Below are 8,660 nucleotides of genomic sequence, written 5' to 3' on the forward strand. Positions count from 1 at the left end.
TTAGGAGTATTGCGTCTATTCTGCAAGAAGAAAGGCTTGATTAGAATTTCCTTTTTGGTAATGGTTTAGTCCAGACTCTATTTTAATGTTATTTTTTTTATGATTTATCCGTTGACATAGAACATCTTTTTGCATTTTAGATGTGATAGCAGAGGTTATAGGGAAGGAGGACCCAAATAATTTAGTTACCAAGCAAGGGCAGGAGAGCAAGCGGTTAGGGTTGTTAGTGAAGGACCTTGAGTAAGTGTTGTGTATTTAAAGCCTTATGGCAATCAAGTTTATGTACAACTATTTTAATTATTATCAAATATGCTAACAACTTACAATATATCAGAAAGAATTTTATCAGCTGTACCTTGTTTGGTTCATTGGTGGACTTGATACAACCTTATTTAGATGGTGATAAGATTGAACCTCTCATAGTTGCATTCCAACTATTCAGAGCAAAGAAATAGAATGGTATGAATCTAATGGTTTAAAATGGTTAAATAAAGATGCTATAAATGGTTTAAAATGTTAAATAAAAATACTTTTTAATATAATGATCATATTTATTATTTTGGCTTGATCTTAGGGAATATTAGTATTCAGAGTAGTTTTGACACGTCTAACCTCCACATAAATCCCAATGTTAAGGAAGCCGAACTATTTAAAAAGAGGTATATAGCTGTTATAAGTTCGTGGAAATAAAATATCATGTAAATTTACTCAATCTTCTGTTATATAGTTTGGTGGACAGCACTCAAAGTGATAGTTATTTTTCATCCCAAAGGATAAGTCATATGTCATCCAGTTCATATCGATCTGCTATCGATGAGCTCAGGAAAGGGATATGCAAAGTTGAAACAATAGACATTGTATTGAATGCAAGTGATGTGAGCATATTAAACAATCATATATCCTTTTGAATATGGTCATACCCCATTATTTTAAGAACAACAATGTTTTTTTAGGTTGGATTTAAATGCATACTATGTACGATTGTTGACTTTGATGTCGGGAGGAATGATTGGTTTTTCATAGCTTGCAAGTAGTGATAGATATTGAAAATTTTGATAGTGGGGTAGAGTATATATAACATGATAATAATTTTTATAAAAAATATTATGTGTACATAAAAATTAGGTACCAAATTATTTATTATGTATTTGTGTATAAATACATGTGTTATTTAAGTCATTTTTAATATATATTTTGTATTTGAATATATATTCTTTCGAATGGTTATTTATCATCATCATCATCACCATTTAAAATGTCTAATTATCAAATTAAAATACTAAAACACTAATTTAAATAATAACATATATCACTAAATGATCATTTAAAAATTTACATCCCATACAATTAGGTCTTGATAATATTCATAGTTTAGAAAATTCTTTCAATCAATGCAATTGTCACATGAAAAACTAAAACTAACTTCAAAAGAAGAAACATCAATGAATAAATAATATTCTTTCAAGTTGATTTCTAAAAAAGAATACTAATTTTATTTAAATTTGAGAATTGATCATTATAGCAATCTAATATAAAATTCTCAAATTGAATATCAAGTTTCAAAAGTTGAGTAAAATATTATTGTGGGGTCAAAATCAATAATTTAATGGAGACAAATAAATATTATTATCATGTATTACTCAAAAAAATTTCAAATTGTAGTGGGGGCGCTTGTCCCCATACCCTTACACCTAGAACCGTTCCTGCTTGCAAGTATTGTCATAAAAAATACAAAAAGATAGATGAGAGGTTTGAGTGTGACCATTGCCACAAGAAGGCTGTTCAGGTAAATCTGCGGTATAAGCTTCAAGCTTATGTTTCTGATGCAACTGGAAGTATATGTGTAGTGTTGTGGGATATAGAAGCAAGCTAAATTGCAGGGTTGAGTGCAACCAAAGTTAGAGAAAGCTACAGTGAGGTATAATGAACATGTTGCAAATTCTCATTTAAAATATAGCATTAACATCCTGTTGATTATTTTAAGAATTTATAATGAAGGATGATTCTGATGATTCTTACGCGTAGGTACTGACGACGGCATTGGACATGAAGTTGCTATTAAGGATTAATGTGAAAAGTAGTAATTTGAGTGGTAATGAGAACGTGTACAATGTCACAAAAGCTTGCCATGATGAGCACCTTATCCATAAATACAGCGCGTCTGTAAATGAACAACTTGTGGAGGTAAGGAAATTTGAAAATAGCAACCCTTGCAATAAATTTATATAGTTTTACGAATTGTATCTCTTAAAAAATCATGTAGAACAAGTTTATTGGATATTGCAGGGGTTGAAAAATGTTACTAGCTTGGATTGTACTACTGATTTTGTTTATCTTGGTGATGATGAATCCATCCGAGGTGGACAGGTAAGTTATTTAATGTATAGAAAAGGAAATTTCAATGATTAAAAAAGTATGATTAGAGTATTAAAGATTACTAACCATTTAATTTATTTTGATCATCAGGAATCCATCAATGAGTCTAAGACAGTTATCAGCGGCAAGGGAAGAGCTAAAAGGATTGATGTAGGAATTATAGGAGTAATTGTGAAAGACTTGGAGAGTATACCCATAGGGCAGTTGTCAAGTACTAAGAAGCCAAGGTTGAGTAAGAAAGAAAAGAATCTCTAGATTTTGTTTTAACAAATGGTACTTAGTGGTGTGCGGAAATCAGATCTCTGCACAGCTTGACCGGCAAGTGCACCGAGTCGTCCAAGTAATACCTTACGTGAGTAAGGGTCGAATCCCACGAGAATTGTTGGATTAAGCAAGCAATGGATATCTTGCAGATCTCAGTCAGGTGATTAGAAAGGATGAGCTTGGTTTATTATATGATAAATAAAATAGTAAAATAAATAATACCAGATTGATGTGAAATAATGATAAGAAGTCAGTTAAGACTTTGAAGATGCTTTATCTTTCCAGATTAACTTTTCTCACTGTCTACTTCAACAACGGATGATTTCTTCAATGGCAGCCGTAATTGATCAACTCATGTCCTTTCATCAAGTTGATCTCTTCTCTCTCCATAGCAGTCCACCATATCCGAGTAACTCATGTCCTCTCATCAAGTTAGCTCATGGTTTCTCACTATAGCTGAAGATGAAGCTCTAAGCAATCCACTCCCCTTCATGATCCTACTCAAAACGCCACAGACAAGGTCGAATCTTCCAGATCAGAGAATATTACTTTTCTGACTCTCGCTTAATGCCACAGAAACCTCAGCAACCCACGACCAAAGGGATTCATGTCACATATCCTTGGCTGGCCCAGATCACACTCTTGGAATCCGTGATGTATCCTCAAGCTGCAGCTCCATGCTATCCGGGTCAGGACTCGCATGAAACTCATGTAGAACATGGGATGAATGTCAGATTTCATCCCAGATTCATTAGAATGAAGAACGAGAATGCATCATAAAAGAGAATCACACGTGTATTGAAGAAGAAATAGTGATATTATTAATCTATAAGAATTAGCAGAGCTCCTAACCTTAACCTAGGAAGTTTAGTTGCTCATAGCTTATAGAAAATATGATAGAATTCGAAAGTGGGGAAGAAGATGTGGTTGAAGATGTGGTTGAAGATCCTAAACAAGGGTGATCTTCTCCTTTAAATACTAATCTAATAACCTAAAAATTATATAAATGAGATAGGCTAGGATAATGGTGCTGAATTCTAGGGGTGTTCGCGGTGCGGTTTAATTCGATTTTTTAGAGAAAAGTCATCCAATCCAATAGTTTAATTAAACTGCGGTTCGGTTTGGTTCGGTTTTTTTTCTCAAGACCACCCGAACCAAACCAAACCAATTAAAATCGGTTTGGTTTGGTTCGATTTTTTCAATCAACTCAAAGAAAAGCCTGCCATACTATTTCACATAATTATAACATTAAAATCATCTAACACAAATACGCAATAACTAACAAAAGTCTTGATTCAATGAAATTCAACGACAAAAGAAATTAAAATAAATGAAACTCAGAATCACACTTTCACAAACATATCGAGGAATTCCTAAATGTAGTAAAATAAATGAACTAACTCTATTAAATGACACAAAATAACACAAGACTAACAGAAGTGTCATTGCATTATGCAAGAAAATAACACATCTAAAGGTATATTACAAACAATAAAATTCTTCCTTTCTATTTTTAATACCATTATATCAATATATTTAGAATGTTGAAGACATATTTCATAGTACAAAGAACTTCATAACTTGCAATTGAAATGCACTTTCTCACAAAAAATGCAGGTAATACATAAATACATTGTGCCCACCTAGTTCTCTTGAAACTAAAAGCCGCAACTGAGACATGTGTGGAAAGACCAATTACCTTAGACAATTGCACCTTCTGTTCATCAATTATATTGATTCCAAATTCTCTTCTTTTATCCTGCCAAAGACCAATACCAGATAATGAAAAACAAATACTAGGAATCAACAACAATGAACAATGAATAACAATGAACAAATAATTAAGAAAACAGAACCAGAAACATAACAAAATAAAAAATTACTAGCATTCAGCAACAATGAACAATGAACAACAATCAGCAACAATGAACAAATAATGAACAACAATCAGCAACAATGAATAAATAGATTGAACAGAAATTGAATACAAATAAATCACAAAATCAACTCAAAACAAGCAAAAATAAATTAAACCCAGTAGCTCAGAATCACAGAATCAGAATTATTAATAAATTAAATCACAAAATCAACTCAAAACAAATAACTCAAATTAGCAAAATCATTAAACAAGCATAGTAATCATTAGTATTATTAACACAATTTCAAAACAAGCAAAATAAGTGCAGAAAACCAAAAATCAATTCAAAATCACATAATCACAGAATCAGAATCACAGAATCAGAGAATCACAGAACTTGAACTAAGCAAAACAAGCAAATTTGAACCCAGCAACTCAGAAACACATAATCAGAGTTATTAACAAGAAATTAACAAAACCCTAAACAAATCCAGCAACTTAGAATCATAGAAATTATAATTAACAAAATCAAACCCTAACTATTTCATAATTATAAACCCAATATGTCTAATTGCTTCAGATACATAGAAGGAGAGAAAATCAAACCTGAAGTCAAGTGGATGGGAAGGAGGAAGAGCACTGGAAGAAGGCCAACCGGTGGCTGCTGTGTTATAGGTGGCCAGGCCAGAAACGCAGCAGTACTGCTATGGGTGGCCTCAAACAGTGCTGCAGGTGGCCAGATCAGTCCTGTTGGTGGCGCTGGGGTGTCGCTGAATGGTGCTGGACTGCTGGGTGGTGTAGTGTCTACGACCGCGAGGGTGGGGCTGGCTGGGGCTGGGTGGTGCTGTCCGCGAGGAGGGGCTAGGAAGAAAGGTTCGGTGGCGCTGGGAGAAAGGCTTCGACGACGCTATGAGGTGATGGGAGGAAGGGGTTCGCCGGCTGGGGAGGTGCTGCAGAAGATGGGTTCGCCGCCGGCCTTGGGTTTCTTCGAGTGAGACTGAGAGTGAGTGCAGAGAGTGAAATTGAGAGAGTGAGAGTAGAGAGTGGCTAGGTTTATGTTTGGGGGTGGGGGGGTTAGGTTAGGTCACGTTAATTGGGGGTTGGGGGTTTGGTTTTTAGGGTTTTGTATAATATCGGTTCGATTCGGTTTGATTCGGTTTTCATTGTCAGACCTGAAAACCGAACCGAACCGCAATAAAAACAGTAAAATGTGTTTTTTTTTTATTTTTAGTTTGTTCGATTTTCGGTTTTTTCGGTTCGATTAGTCGGTTTAATTCGGTCCGAATCGGTTTTGAACACCCCTACTGAATTCCACATTTGGGCCCACTTAATGAGTGTTTGGGCTGAGCTTTGGGTGAATTCACGAGTTGGGACTCCTTTCGGGATGCTACTATACGGACAAAATCTTAGTTGGGCCTTTAACGCTCATTTTGGACCCTCAATTATGAAGCAAAGTATAAACTATTACGTATTGCTGGAAAGCCCAGGAAGTTAGCTTTCCAATGCCGTTGAGAGCGTGTCAATTGGACCTCTGTAGCTCCAGAAATTCCAGTTCGAATGCACAGAGGTCAGAATCTGACAGCATCTGTAGTCCTTTCTCTGTCTCTGAATCAGGCCTTTTTTTCAATTTGTTAAAATCACCCAAAAATCACCTAAAATCATAGAAAAACCACAAAAACTCAGTAGCAGCCAAAAAGTGATTTTTGCACAAAAACCTATTAAAACTTAATAAAACTAAACAAAACATAACAAAAACAATAAGAAAATAGCACTAAAAAGTGTATAAAATATCCGCTCATCACTTAGTTTAATTAATTATTGTTTAATTAGTAATTATGTTTATGTCTCTAGAAAGTGTTCTTTTAAAATTTTGTTTTCTAATTTGTATTTATGCTAATGACTTAATATTTTTTATATGGAGTAACCCATATCAATATAGTTGGTTATTATAAATTGTCTATCTCAAACTTACAATTATCATATTGTAGAGTACTATATATATACAATATAATTTACATGGTACAGATTCAATAACAATTATACATAAGATAAATCATTTATAAATTAGAAAAGGAACCATTAGAATATGGTATATCAACTTTCACTATTCTCAATCCATATTATTTTTATTTAAATACAAACAAGAAGCAAAATATATTAAAGATTGGGTTAAATCACCCCTTCCAGCATAGGTAAATTTATGCTCATCAATATTTGCTTATGCTATAAGAAAAAGATATTCAATGAGGCATTGTATACTATTTTGTCAGTGATCTACATTTAAAATAATAAGCAATGTGCTATATTGGAGACTATGAAACCAAACACGGTTTGAAATAGTAACCTTTGGATTTTGTAGGGTATAGTCTTTTTCTAGAATTTATATTTGAAGGTAAAAAGAACAGGGTTTAAACAATAAATTAAAATCACACACGTGACTCATATATGGGCTAAAGTAGTGACTATAAATACCCTATACAAGGATACTCAACAGATTATAGGTATTCAAGGGTTCCCCTTTCACCCACATCAACATGAGCCAAAGTACTACCTCAGTAAAGATAAACCTGGAACAAGTTTTTTTGGATGATATCTTGCTCAAAATTTTTAAGAGAAGCGAGCCAAGAACAGCAGCAAGATGCAGGGTGCTAGGTAAAGTATGGAATGAGATATTATCTGAATATAGTTTTATGAAAGAGAACACGTTTGCAACTAAGGGTAAACACTTGAATCTACTACTTCAGGTTAGTTTAGCTGCTTGGGAGTATTCGTCGGATAACATAAGTAGGATTGATAGTGTCAGTGGAGCCGTCATACCATGTCAGCTGCCTATTGAGATTGATCAATCTCGGTGGTGGAGTGTTATTGGGTTTGAATATGGGATGATATATCTGAGATATAGTATCAATGGTTTTAATTATGAGGTGTTGGTTTGGAATCTCCTTCTGAAAAGTCTTCGGTGCTTGGAAGACCCTGCTGATAAATTATTCCGTCAAGCTATAATTGGGTATGCATTTGGTTTCACTGCTAGAACTGATAAGTATTTCATTATACATGTATCAAAAAGGCATATCAAATATTGATTTTTTCACTGCAATGTATATGACTTGGCTTATGGAGAATGGAGACATGATTATATTAAGGATCAAAGGCTAAAGAATTTGGGTGGGAGTTCTGTCATACACAGAGGCAAGGATTTTTGGATTAATTGGGTGGGAAGACAATCCAGTATTGCCAGTGATATAGTTATCTTTGACGTGGTGACATTCGAAATTCAAAAAATTAAGATAAGTGGTTCTCCAAACCAGGCTCAAAAGCCATATTTTCAATCTGTCACTATTTTTCAAGACAATTTGTGTTTAATGGGTTATGAAATATCCAATATGGGATGGCGCACTATTTTGTCTAAAGTTGACATTGAAACCTTCAATATTGTTCCTTGGAGGAATTTTATGGAGAATAGGTAAAGGGAAATTCTTTGCAACCCCAATTTTATTATTGGTGAAGATCTAATCAGAGTTCATGAAAGGATTAAAGGTTCAAAGAGGACAAATATACCTCTTTCAATAGAGATCTCAGTATCCAAAGTCAATATGATTACTCAGGAAAGGAATAACATTTATTATAGTTCATGGCCCTATGAGATGTGTCTCAAGTCTGCTTCAATTGTATGGCAAGGGTTGCTTATTCCCTGAGAGTTCTGTGTTGTTATTGGAAGTAGTGTTATTAGTATTTCTTTTATATTATTAGTTAGTTTATCAAGTGTTGTAATCATGTAGTTGTATCAGTTATTGATAAGTATATCATGAAGTGTTTCCTAATGTGACTTTTGTTCATATTGATAAGTAGTTGGGAAGTTTTCAAAAGATCCAGACCACTTTTCTGGAACTTTTATGATCCACGTATGTCAAGGTTATAGGTTATATGTTTGTCGTGTAGCACGTTGTGAAATATCCTGAACGTCCCTGGAATAAAGTGAAAAGTGACCGCAGGGGCAGTGATCTCTGATCGACTTAAAGGAAAAATGAAGCCGAATTGCATGGCAGCCAGCTGGTTTACGATTTGGAGCTGTCAGGCTAATAAGAGAAAAAGTGAAGCAATTTAGGCATGTATAAATTTTTTGTAGGGTTTTTTTATTATGGGCCTTTGTGTCATTGTTGTC

The sequence above is a fragment of the Arachis ipaensis genome, chromosome B05, assembly GCF_000816755.2.
Source record: "Arachis ipaensis cultivar K30076 chromosome B05, Araip1.1, whole genome shotgun sequence".
NCBI classification, from domain to species: Eukaryota; Viridiplantae; Streptophyta; class Magnoliopsida; order Fabales; family Fabaceae; genus Arachis; species Arachis ipaensis.